The following is a 13,789-nucleotide window of genomic DNA, read 5'->3' as shown; positions in this document are numbered from 1 at the left end:
TTACTTTTAGGGCAGAGGAGTTCAGGCAGCACTTAGGAGAAGTAAGAGAGTTAATCATGCATCCTAAATGCAGCTGGCGGCCATGTACCTAGTGCATCCAGTTAACTAATCTTTCATTTTTGTACTGGGCACAGAGCCAGCACATCCAGGGACCAGGAGAGATGATTAGGGAGAACATTGTAAAACTGCTGAACGTAATTCCCTATCACCAAATATAGATGTCTCTGAAGCTGACAATTTTATTCATAGGAAATGCAAGGATATGGTCCAAATTGTGAGAAAAGGAATCCAACTTGGTTGGGATAGGAAAGGCAAAATGAAAACAATGAAACTTTGGCCCACAAGTCCTTTCTGTTTGGAAAGATTTCTAAAGAGTGAACTTAGGCCTGCAGTACACCTAACAGCGCGATCTGCAGGCTGCTAGCGGGCCACCACGCAACCAAACCCAGCAGCTCAAGGTGGGAGAAAATTAAGTGGACAGAGTCTACCTTCCGAAGATGCTCTTCTTGTCAGAGCTTCCTGAGACCTTCCAGAGTGATGGGTTCCACACTATGTCCAGTCATTGTGGAGGGGGAGAGGGGAGATTTGGCCACCTGTAGACACTGGGTTTAATACTCTACAGCGTATTTCCAGCCTCAGAACAATTTCTGCTTCTACCTTATAACCCACCACAGCCCAATTTTCAAGAATCTTAATGTGGTTTATTTTTTTGAAAGAAAATGACCACAGAGAAAACATTTTTTAAAACAACCACTTTCAAATTATACATACAGTGTATGTATATGTATGAATACATATATTTTATTCACACTAGAGATTTAAGTCAAGCAGGTGTTCTGGCTCTTTTCCCTATGTGGAAAGTTCAAAGAGGAGGATCTAAACATAGCTTCTTCCTAAGGTAGGCCTAATTTGACTTAGTTATTTTCCTAAGTTATTCTTTGGAGCACATTTCACAGGATGTTACTTAGGTGCTCTAATTAGCTGGACAAAATAATAATTACAAGTACAAAAATCAAATGGTTAATTTCTTTAGTATAAAAATGAGTCTTAGAAATCAATAAGTAAAGGATAATCCTGTAGGAAAATAGGCAAAGGATATATACAGATAGCTCAGAAAAAGGAACAAAAACAGGAAATAGACATACAAAAATATACTCAACTTCGCTCATAGTTTAAAAATTCAAATGATGATGAGATAGCAATTTTCACTTCCAGTTGGCAAAGATTAAAAAGAGTAGTAATACCAGGATAAGATGTGAGGAAACAGTCACTCTCACGCATTGTTGGTGAATGTATTGATTGATGTAATGTTTTTGTGGTGGCAAGTTTGTAATATCAAAGTTGATCCAGGAATTTTACTCCGGAAGGTAACCAGAAACACATAAGTACACAAAGACAAATTTACATAGATCATGATTGCAGCACAGTTCCTAATAGCCAGAAACTGGACACAAACCACTAAAAAAAATGAGGTAGATCTATATGTACTCATACAGAAAGTGTTCTAAGATATGGCAACAAGTGAAAACAGCAAGTTACAAAAATGATATAGAAAATGGTTCCATTTTTGTTATATGCAAATGAAAAAAATCTGATGGCATATATACTAAAATGTAAATACCGGTTATTTCTGGGGGTGACATTTTGGAGCACCTTCCATTTCTCCCTATGTATTTCTGTAATATTTGATCACATATTAAAGGTAAAATAAAAAATAGTTTTAAAAAAATAACAGTATGAACATCACTGAAGTAGTTTTCCTGACAAACATATTAGATCTGAATCTCAACATAAGGAAACAATCCCGTAAATTCAGATGATATAATATTCTACAGTACAATCAACCCAGACTCCTCAAATTTATCAATGTTATGAAAAATGGGAAGAGACTGTTCTAGATTAAGAATAACTAAAGAGAACTAATAACTAGCAATGTGTGATCTTTGGATCCTGCATACATAAAAAAAACATTCTAAAGGACCTTGTAGGACGCAATTGCCTTGGTGAATCTAGGTGAAAGAATAGGATTTCTAGAATTATATTTTGGGAAATATTAGTATAGGAAATGCCTCTTTAACTGAAATGTATTGATGGCCTATCGATGCTAGGTGGTCCCATGGATATATTACCTCATAAAAAAGGAAGATGACTTCTTATTGTAGCTAAAACTCTAATTATTACTATTATTGCTGAGGGATACCAATAGATTCAATTCTAGAGTATCTTAGCTGGTTTATAGATTTCCAATTAGTGCCTAGATGCCAACTAGGATTTATTATGAAGTTGGGGAATTTCAGAGCTGGAGGGTTTCTTTCAGGTTGCATGGGCTCAACCCTCATGATTTTACAGATGAGCAAAAGGGACCCAGTTGGGCTACGATGTACCCATAGTCAGTTAAAAGGAAAACTGGTTTTGGAAATCTTGCCTTCAAATTTAGTACCCTTACAATAAAACCCTAAAGACTTATTTAACACTAGCTGAAACATCAACAAGGGGCTAGGCATCATAACGGGCCCCTTCTGCATGGAAAAAGGCTTAACACTTGGGGAAAAAAATGCATGATAATCCTCAAGGCACACAGAGCCTCCACCTCTTAGCACTTGTGATAATGCAGGCAGGCTGTGAGTCCAGGTCGAACCAAGACATGCCATTTGCTTGACTTTTTTATTACATAAGAAAGCATGAGGGGGACATCCCTGGTAGTGCGGTGGTTAAGAATCCGCCTGCCAATGCAGGGGACACGGGTTTGACCCCTGGTCTGGTAAGATCCCACATGCCGCAGAGCAACTAAGCCTCTGTGTCACAACTACTGAGCCTGCACCCTAGAGCCCGCGAACCACAACTACTGACCCCAGTGCCACAACTACTGAAGCCCACTCGCCTAGAGCCTGAGCTCTGCAACAAGAGAAGCCACCGCAATGAGAAGCCCACACACCGCAATGAAGAGTAGCCCCCGCTCACCACAACTAGAGAAAGATCTTTGCAAAGATCCAATGCAGCCAAAACTAAATAAATTTTTTTAAAAAAAGCACTAGGGGGGCTTCCCTGGTGGCACAGTGGTTGAGAGTCCGCCTGCCGATGCAGGGGACACGGGTCCGTGCCCCGGTCCTGGAGGAACCCACATGCCGCGGAGCGGCTGGGCCCGTGAGCCATGGCCACTGAGCCTGTGCATCCAGAGCCTGTGCTCCGCAACGGGAGAGGAGGGGCCACAACAGTGAGAGGCCCGCGTACCGCAAAAAAAAAAAAAAAAAAAACACGAGGAGTTCAAGCCGACACTTTTTTTCTCCCTAAGAAATACAAAAGAGAAAAGTGCCTGCTTATGGAAGGTACATAACAAAAGAGTCCTAAGTCCTTTACTATCGTCCTGATAAACATCTCCCTCACAACATTCCCAGCAGGCCTCACCCCATCTTGTAGAATGGTAGGAGAGACAGTAAATCATTTATCCTTTATAAAAGTTCTGTACCTCCTTCTTGACTAAGACTCCAGATTTACATCCCCTATTTTATCTTTCCTTCTGAGAATAACTCCTGCCCTACACGGTGAATTTAAGGAAATCAAAACCCCCTGTTTTTTAAAATGATTTCTCTGACTGGCTCATGCTGATTCCTCAGGGGCCAGTGGAATGTCCTATAGTGGTGACGGTGAGAACGTGACTTCTTGTAGTGGGGCAGGTACTGGGGGTGGGGCAGGCAAAGGGCTCTAGAGGACACAGAGCACAAAGGTGAACAAGGCTAATGTTTGTAGAGGGAAGCCCAAGTCAAATAGCTGGAAGAACACATACGATGTCAAGTCAGGAGGCTACTGAGACTGGGGTTGCTCAGTTTGGGACTGAATGGAAATGGGCTCGTAGGACAGACAGTTTAGAGCCAGGCAAGGTCTCTTGGAAAACAGTCCCAGATTCTAGCTGGCATATACAGCTCACCATTTGTGGCTGTCAGGGCCTGGTGTCTTGAAGCAACCAGGATCATGTGGACCCAGAAGAGTCTCCGGTCAGTGAACAATAGCAAGAGCACCAGGGCCTGCATTAGGATCTGGAGTGAAAAGTGGATCCCCACGTAAAAGGAGGTCAGCAGGATGTAAAGTCAAGGATAAACGCATTGTTGCCCCAGTAATCAAATCAAGGGAGGAGCCAGAATGCAAGCATGAAGCCCAAGATAGCAGGCAGCCAAGGTCAATCTTGGAGGAGTCCACACACTGCTGAGGTAGGATGGGTTGGAGCGATGCCAGGGTCAAAGAGTGGATGGTACAGTCGCTTTGCATTCTGTTCCTACTGCTCAGAATGGGATGTGTCTTGTGCCATCCAAAGTTCCATCAAAAAATTTGTTTACTCTGTTTCCTTGCAATTAACTGGGGGTATGAAAGAACAAGGAAATGTTTGCTTATGGGGAAGAGTGTGTTTATGTTGACAGGAAGTTTGTTGTTGTTGTTGTTGTTGTTGTTGTTGTTTTTGTGGTACGCAGGCCTCTCACTGTTGGGGCCTCCCCCATTGCGGAGCACAGGCTCCGGACGCGCAGGCTCAGCGGCCATGGTTCACGGGCCCAGCCGCTCTGCGGCACGTGGGATCTTCCCGGACCGGGGCACGAAGCCATGTCCCCTGCATCGGCAGGCGGACTCTCAACCACTGCGCCACCAGGGAAGCCCAGGAAGTTTGAGTTGAAAGGAACCCCAGAATTTCAATCCTGCAGGCATTTCTACTGGAATTTGCTGGAGCAGTAGGAAGGGGGGAATATGGCCGCAGGGACTGCACCATGATCAGCTACACCGAGTTCTCCAAATGACTGGTTGGGGATCCATGGGTCAGGCCAAGGTGTTCTGTTTAGAAAAACTGTGAGAGTGCACTTGTTTTGGAGAGGGTGGGTAACATTAGCACACGCTCAGCTAATGAGACATTTTAACAGCTCAGCGAAGAGACATTTATGCTTAAGCCTGGAGAGAATGGAACGGAGGAACCTTGGGTTCTAGGGAAGGTGAGGTTCCCAGCATGGAAGCCTGAGGACACAGGGCACCAGCAGGGCAGGGGACAAAGGGAGCCTGCACCCTAGGGGTGCTCCAAGGCCTGCTCAGAAGAGGGTAGAGAGTAGGGTCCAGCTGAAGGGATGCCAGTGTACCTACCTTTACCACAACTTCTACCACAGTAGGTCAACCTTTATTTTGCACATAGGATTTCTGTGATTTTCTTTCACTTGGCTTTAGATCACTTGAAAACCACCACCTTATACCAACAGCACTGAGTGGTGTCCGTGTTCTCACCTGTGTGTTAGATGCTTTCTTGGTTATTCATGTAGGACCCTCTTCTCAAGGAGTTTACAGTCTCTCTGAAAATCCCAGTTTTATCTAATGGCAAAAGGGAGAGAACATGACTTCCCTGGTGGAACAGTGGTTAAGAATCCGCCTGCCAGTGCAGGGGACATGGTTCGAGCCCTTGTCCGGGAAGATCCCACATGCTGCAGAGCAACTAAGCCCACGAGCCACAACTACTGAGCCCGAGTGCCACAACTACTGAGACCGAGTGCCATAACTACTGAAGCCCGCACGCCTAGAACCTGTGCTCTGCAACAAGAGAAGCCACCACAGTGAGAAGCCCGTGCACCGCAACCAGGAGTAGCCCCCGCTCGCCGCAACTAGAGAAAGCCCACATGCATCAATGAAGACCCAACGTAGCCAAAATCAATCAATAAATACATAAATTTATTTTTTAAAAAAGGAGAGAACAGTAGGGGAGCACTTAAGTGCTAAGTGTTAGGGGCTAGAAGTGAATCACAATTGCAAGGAAAGAGAGATCCCTGGGTTATGGCGGTAAGGGGCCATGTTAAAAAGGTACGGAAATTTCTACCTAAAAAAGTGGCATTTGAGTTGAACCTTAAAGGAGAAGAGGATTTGGAAAAGTCGGGAGGGTATCCTTAGGTTTGAGAACTGCATGAGCAAAGGTATAGGGATAGGGACACTCAAGTCCAGTTTGGAAAATAGTAGATAGAGAAAACATATGGATGACTGACAGTGTTTTCCATTTTCTAAATTACTTATTCAGACTGTATCCTGAGCAACAACAATTTCCTGTGGTTTATAAATAGGTCCCAGTTATTTTAGTAGAATGTAACGCTGATGATCATTCATGGAATGTTCCACAGAGACTTCAGTTTCCCAAGGGCCAGGAGAAAATATATAAACGTGTAAGACACGGTGCAGAACATGAAACATCATACATTACCATAGGTTCATCAAGCCTAGCACAAAATTTATGCAGAAACTTAGTGCTACTAACCAGGTAATTGCCTCTCTGTCTCATTCTCCCTCCTGGATTTGTTCCTGATTTACTATGCAAAGTGCATAAGGCTTCAGATGACATGTACCTCTGGATACAAAAGAACGAGAATAGAAATTGGGAGATTAAAAAAAAAAAAAAACAGGCACAAGAGATGAAGCCATTTGTCTGAGCTCACAGGGAGGGGGGTGCCAAGGTTACAATTCAGGATGCCCATTGCAAGTTTCCTTTCACCCAAGATCTTGAAAACAGAATTCCTACCCACCTCCGTAAACTGAGAAGTCACCAGAATTGGACAGAATTCCAATTCCCATGATTCCTAAGACGAGGAGCTTTTCACAAGGCAGGCATGTTTCTTGGGGGCTGGGGATCGCAATTTCCCATACTTGAGAAACATTGCATACGTACATGTTATATGGTGTCCAAAAGAAAGAAGATATTTATATTGGTAATTAATTAGTTGAGGGATGGGTCTGTTTTTTTTTTTTTTGCAATTAGCATTATCCTCAATGTTCCTATTCTATTTTCCAATCTGCTTAAAAGGGATCACTACCGAACATTCCCCAGACTATGAAATAACACTACAAGTGATTCTAGACGTTTTTGTAAAATTTGGAGGCTTCACCCACACACCAGCGCTCTAAATAAGAACAAGGGTTATTAAGTAGCCCTTTCATTCTTAAAATTAGGTCATCTTATTGAGCAATTAAAACCACCACCAATAGCATTTCTGGTCATTCTAATAATCCTCCCCCAAATTCTTAAAATACTACCAGAGTTGAAAAGGAAGTTCCACCCAACTTACCAAATGTAATAAAAACTGCCTGAGAAAAGTCCTTTGACAGGCAGAATTTGTAGCCAAAGAGTATTATTTTCACACAGTGTTTAAGATTTACAGAATCCTTTCTTTTTTTTAAATTTATTTTATTTTTTGGCTGCGTTGGGTCTTCATTGATGCACGCAGGCTTTCTCTAGTTGCGGCGAGCAGGGGCTACTCTTCATTGCGGTGGCTTCTCTTGTTGTGGAGCTCTGGCTTTTCAGTAGTTGTGGCACGTGGGCTCAGTAGCTGTGGGTCACGGGCTTAGTTGCTCTGCGGCATGTGGGATCTTCCTGGGGCAGGGATTGAACCCATGTTGCCTGCCTTGGCAGGCGGATTCTTAACCACTGCACCACCAGGGAAGCCCCAGAATCCTTTCTTAATGCCTAAGGTTTTACTTGGTTCAGTCATGCTGGGTATAAGTTTTATACTTTATGACGATTTTTGGAAGGGAGAGGGTAAAGGTATTCTTTTTTGGACATGCTGTCTTTTATAGTGATATGATAGCAACACTGGATTATATATTAAACCACCAGCTAAATATAAATTAAGTTCACAGGCATAATCCAATCAAGCATGACCTACATATATTTTTGGGTTTTGACATCCCAACATCTTAACCTTAGGGTATGAAAGAACTGGACTAGGAATTGGGAGATTCTACCATAGAAATCAAATCAGGTTTTTCCATTCTGATCCCTAAAACAAACAAAGACAATTTGTTTTAGGGATCAAAAATTAAACAAAGACAAAAACAAAAAACAAAACACACCAGCTTTCCGAGATGTGCAAGTTGAGATAACGTCTTTTCTGTGTAGTTCTCAGGAAGTAAGATTCAAGTGCCCTTTGTTTGTATTTGTAAAGAGTGGCCACACACCCAGGTGATCAGGAAACACACCTTTCCTTCCTTTCTCCAGTATGGTCTATGTAGGCTTTCCCAAACTAGTATCCTCCCAGCACTCTCTCCACTGAATGTGACTTGAACAAAGGGCTTGGGGGTGGTGGGAAAGGAGGGTATCGTGGTAAAACTAGCTTTGGAAATGTGAGACGTCCACCTTATGATGCATGGTAGCCTATTAAAGTCTGAGAAAATCTGCAATTAAATTAAGGTCTGTTTTGGATTATCTGAGCATTTCCCAAGCCAGCTTCGCCACGGAACTCCATTCCCCTCTGGGCCGTGCATTCTGTGGGCTACATTTAGATAAGCAAGAACAGTAGCTCAGACACACAGGTCCTCAAAGGCTTTCTTTGCCACTTGACAGCTTTGAGAATTTGGGTAAGTCACTTACCCTCTCAGAGTCCTGGTTTCCTCATCTGAATTATGTAGAAAAGAAGTCTAGCTCTGCCAGCCGGCCCTTGGCTTCACCACCCCGCCAAGGAGCGAGCCTGAAAAGCTCACACTGGTGGGCCCCAAGTGGGACCCCCACCACCACCAGCTTCCACCGGTTGCCTCAATGCTGGAGTAGAGCAGGGCTCCAAGTCTGTGGAAGACATAATCTTGGGCCTGCCTGCCCACCCCACTCTCTGACCTTGCTAGTCTCTCAGGGTCTGAGACGCCGACCTTCACTGCTCAGCTAAGGGCTCCAGAGACTCTACTTTCTCTATACCTGTCCAGCTGAGTAAACCTAGGATGCTGTTACACCTGAGGGGAGTGAGGAGTGGGCGGTCAGGGCACCAGAGTAAGAGCCTTCTGGGGCCTCAGGCAGAGTGAAACTGTAACCAGCAGGGGATGAGTGAATTTTGGCACAAACTGGGCTGCTGCGTGGTGGGGAAACCCCAGCTGAAGAAGAGGAGGTGGCTTGACCGGGCCATGATTGGGGAGCCAATGAATTTTGTCCACCTGACTCACACTGGCTCTAGGGCGATGGGGGTTGGAGATGGACTGGCCATGACAGGTGCAGCTCAGGAGCAGATCAGATTCAAGGGAAACCAAGACAGGCTGTGGAGCAATTCTAGGGTCTTGTAGCTCCAATAGGAATGGTTCTGCTGTATGTCCAAGCTTCACTCTGTCCAGCCCAGAAGACATGCTGCCCCTACCAGTTTCCCTCCTAGAATCAGTGACCCCAGGGCCCCTCTTTTCCCTATCTAATAGTGCCTCAAAAGGCTTGGGCGCTGGACTCCCTCTACTCCCTCTGGCTGTAGCCCCTCCTGGAGATGGGATCAAGGCAGCAGGACTGACCAAGTGGCTACTCGTTAGCCAGAGGAGCTCAGCTGAAGCCCTGAACACTCTCAGATCTGAGGTAGGAGTTTTCTTGGACTTGGAATGTGATCCCTTCTCCTGAATGACAGCCTAGGTGCCATATGCTTTTAAACTCTTAACCTGGAACTCCTTAAATATGGTCAGTAGGTGAGATTATCAAAGCTGAAGCTGGCTTTGCTGAGATGCTGCCTACCTCCCCGCCCTTCTCTTTCCTCCTGGAATGAACTGAAGCAGATGTCAAGCAGGGGCTGGGAGGGTGACCACTGGCTAGTCTACTCTTTCTCTTTAGATCTCAGACTTTAAACTCACAGTCCCTCAATATGTCTCTGCCAATACCAGGGTCTTTCTCTAGGTAGGCCTCTAACCCTATGTTTCTGTAGAATTGCTGGCTCCCTAAGATCTTTCCTTTTTTTAAATTAATAAAAAATTTAATTAAAAAAAGAAAAGAAATCTATCTCTCATCATATTTTGAAGACATAGTATATACTCAATAAAGACTTGCCTCCTTCCCTTTGCAATCCATGGTAGTATAAATCTTTCTGTGTCTCACCAAGTGTTCCAACATCCTCTCTAATGGGACAACTTTCTTTTTCCAGACTCATCTCCCAGTAACAGGGAGAAGTGCTAACACTCTTTTAAAGCCAGACTCTCTAGAATGTAAACTTACTAGCTGTGGGACTTAAGCCCAGTTACCTACCTTCTCTGTGCCCAAGTGTTCCCACCTGGAAAATGGGGCTAATAATGGTAACTGCTTCATAGGGTTGTGAAGATTAAAGGTTAATATTGATAAAGCACTCAGAATAACATCTGGCATAAGGTAAGTGCTCAAAAATCTCATTAAAGCGACTAGTAGTTTTATTTTCTAATCAAACACTATACTCCAGACACACTTGGCCCTTGGCTACACAAAGATACCTGGTGCTTTCCCATGTCCATGTCTTTGCTCTTGCTGACCTCTTCCCCTGGAACGCCCTTCTTCACCTGTTCAACCTGGTAAAATCCTATGCATTATTCCAAGCCCAACCATGAATGCTACCTTCCTGATGAAGCCTTTAAAGATTTCCCCATACCTGGTATCTTCCTCTTTTATTTATTTATTTTCTTTGCGGTACGCGGGCCTCTCAGTGTCGTGGCCTCTGCCGTTGCGGAGCACAGGCTCCGGACGCGCAGGCTCAGCGGACATGGCTCATGGCCCCAGCCGCTCCGCGGCACGTGGGATCCTCCCGGACCGGGGCACGAACCCGTGTCCCCTGCATCGGCAGGCGGACTCTCAACTGCTGCGCCACCAGGGAAGCCTGGTATCTTCCTCTTTGAAGGAATCCCCTCAGGGCTTTGTAGCTCTCTCCAGGCTCTTATCATGTTCAACTTTGTATCCAATGAGTTTTATACTCCTGGAGGAGCAATACACACACACACACACACACACACACACACACACACACACACACACACACACGCAGCACCCAGCAGTGTGATCTAGCAGGGAAAACTTCAGGCTGGGAACCAGGAAACCTGGGCTCCGGTCCCAGACCAACCACTCTGTAATCTTGGGTAAGTCACTTCATTGAGATTTGGTTTCCTCTTTCTTAAAACAGCGGGTTGGATTAGATGAGATCCGAAGCCTCTTGTATCTCTACCCTTCTGTAAGTCTAGTGTATACTCCTTGGACTGCCATATACATGCCTGTGGGATTTCCAGTGAATAGAGGAACAAAGTTTGATCCAGAAATATCTGGTCACAAACCCTTGATTGCATTGTTTTTAAAAGCAAAAGACTGAACAATCCGAATAAATAAAGTGGCATATAATGGAATAGTAAGCAGCTGTAACAACAGCGACAACATAGAATAAGGAAGCTTACCATGTGCTGAGAAGGAGAAAGCTTTAGGATGCATTAAGTGAAAAAAAAGGCAAGACACAGAACAGTGTTTGTAGTATGCTACCTGTTGTATAATAAAGGGAGAGAAGTAATAAAACTATGTATTTGATTTTGTTTATACATGCCGAAAGAGACACTGGGCAGGTGTTTCTTTTAGAGAGGTGCCCCGTTATAGTACATAGAAATTTTAAAAGTGGTTACCTATGGGGAATGGAGGTGGGGCTATGAGGTGAGTGGGGACAGGGTGAGAGTGAGAATTTCAATGCATACCTTTCAATACCATTTTGATTATTTAAGAATGTGAATGTATTGCCTACGCAAAGAAAGAGCTAAACTTTAAAGAGAAACCTCTGATGGTAACAGTATTTTTAAACAAAAACAGATATTTATCTTACTTGTTGATTTTCAATTTTCAGTGAGGCTAGGGGAGAACTAAGGAATGATTTACTAATTGATTGCTGCAGCTTTGTACTGGGGTATGAATCCCTGTGGCAATATTGTCATTGGAAAGGTGAAACTTTGGCAGTTGAGATATTCCTGGAGTTTTCTTCTCAAGCCAGCCACATTGATTCTCCAGTTCACCTGATACAGGTGCTCAGAAACCAGAGGCCTCCATCTGTCTGGGATGTGGCCAGTGATTGTGTGAAAGGCCCACAACTACAGCATCAGCATCCTTATTCTTTCTGGAGGATCTGGGAGAATTCAGTTGAGGAGGAGGACAGGGGTAGCCTAGCAAATTCTCAGATCCTCTTGGAGGGCAATTTAACAGAAGAATGACTGGAGAAGGCTCTGAGTAGCACCTACATTGCCAACAGCTAAGACACAATTCAGAGAATGCGTTCGGATAATTTTCCCAGCCTTCCCTAGAATCTACCCCTCAGATAGCATAAATCTTCCCACCAAATGGGTAAAATCCCCAGTTCTTCTCAGATTCAGTTAGCCCACTGCCTTAAGAAACTTAGACCTAAAAATATTTTTGTTCCTACCAGAGCCCTGTAGCAATTAGAAATCCAATATATGATTTTCTCAGCTTGCTTTGGTCTAAGGTCCTCTTTGGAGAGAATCCTGAGAGTGTAAATTACTTGCAGCTGAGACAGGCCCATACTTACCCAGCAGGTATTGTATCAAACCCCAGCACTCCCACTCAGCTGCTCCTGGGAAGGCCTCAGAAGAGCTTTTCAAAGCAGACTTCATAAAAACAAACACTCCCACCTCTACCCCCATCTCCTGTCCCTTTCGAAAAACAAACAATACTGCTCTGTTCACCAAACACAGGGGGATTTTCTTTCTAAAGTATTTTTTCTTATTCCATATTGGCAGCACTTATTAAGGAGCAGATGACTTTCAAGTTGGGTGAACTTTGAAACATAAGCACATAAGAATCCAGGTGCTTAAATTTTTTTCAAACTTAGACACATCCTTACAGCCCTTGTCTGAAAAGTATATTTTTAAAGTTTTATTAAAACTATGTCAGTTTTAAAAAAAGGGTGCCTTTGACCACATCTCGAGTCATTATGTTTGCTTTTAAAGCTTGTAGTAAAATGACTAAAATCCTATTTCCCTTTTCAAACTTTTGGAAACAGCTTTGGTGTCAGATGGACCTGAGTTTGAATTCTGTTTTCATCAGAATTCAAGACCTGTAAGACCTCAGGCAACTGACCCAATCTCTTTGCCTCAGTTTCCTCATCAATAAAATGGTGATAATTATGGTATGTACCACATAGATTAGCTGTGAGGATTAAATAAATACATGTAAAGCACTTAGAGTGCCTACATATATATGTAGTAAAAATAATAATGTCAAAACAATAACCGAAAATTATTATACCTTGCATCTCATTTGGGGAAAATGCTTATTAACTGAAATTTAGCAAATATTTCCTCGTTTTTGTGAGTCTTTAAGGGCCCACATTTCAGTCTTAAATAAAGGCTTATTATTAACATTGAACTCTTGCTTCCTCTAACCTGTGTGTAAAAGAAAGAACCCAAGAGAAGAGACCAGCCTGCAAACCATGAGAAGCAAGCAAGGACAGAATTTCATCGCCTCTATGGCAAATGTTCAGATAGTCTTAGTGTTTTTGTCATCCTCTGAGAATGAGATGTAAAGTTTGTGCTGTGACCACACATCCCCACCCACTCAGTATCTGAGGACAGAGGATGGGAAATGAGGAAACCCCAATGTCAGAAGTATGATTAGAGGACAAGATCCAATCACTCAATCCAGACAGAAGAGTTTCTCTTCAGACCAGCTGCATGTTAAACTTCTGTGACCTCTGTGAGGGAGTGGTTTTTCTCTCTGTTTCTCTTTGTTCCTCACCCATCAGCCTATGAATTTTTGCAATTTCTTGAATGAATTCTAGGCATGAATCTAGCCCACTTCTGGAATCCTTTACATAGGCCAGCAAAGTATGTCAAATTGGGGTGGGTGGGTGGTTTATCTTGAGGCAATGGCAAGATGTCATTGCCAAGGTCGTCTTTGGACTTCCAAAAGAATGATACCAGTCATGAAAACATTAGCCATGCCTGCCTTCTGCTCTCAAAAAGCATCTGGCTTGCTGCCCACAGATACGAGGCCATTGTGATGGAGGCACTATGGGAAGCCTGGGGGTTGGAAATGACCTCACTTTGG

General features: G+C 43.7%; 1 pseudogene; it reads left to right on the top strand.

Annotated features, from left to right (window-relative positions):
• The first annotated feature begins 8,811 nt into the window (after positions 1-8,811).
• LOC103070053 (CDC42 small effector protein 1 pseudogene) lies at positions 8,812-9,048 on the top strand (annotated as a pseudogene).
• The last annotated feature ends 4,741 nt before the right edge of the window (positions 9,049-13,789 follow it).

This window comes from Lipotes vexillifer, unplaced genomic scaffold (genome assembly GCF_000442215.2).
Source record: "Lipotes vexillifer unplaced genomic scaffold, Lipotes_vexillifer_v1.1 scaffold77, whole genome shotgun sequence".
NCBI classification, from domain to species: Eukaryota; Metazoa; Chordata; class Mammalia; order Artiodactyla; family Lipotidae; genus Lipotes; species Lipotes vexillifer.
Note: the sequence above shows the minus strand (reverse complement) of the source record. Positions and strands in the feature narration are given on the sequence as shown.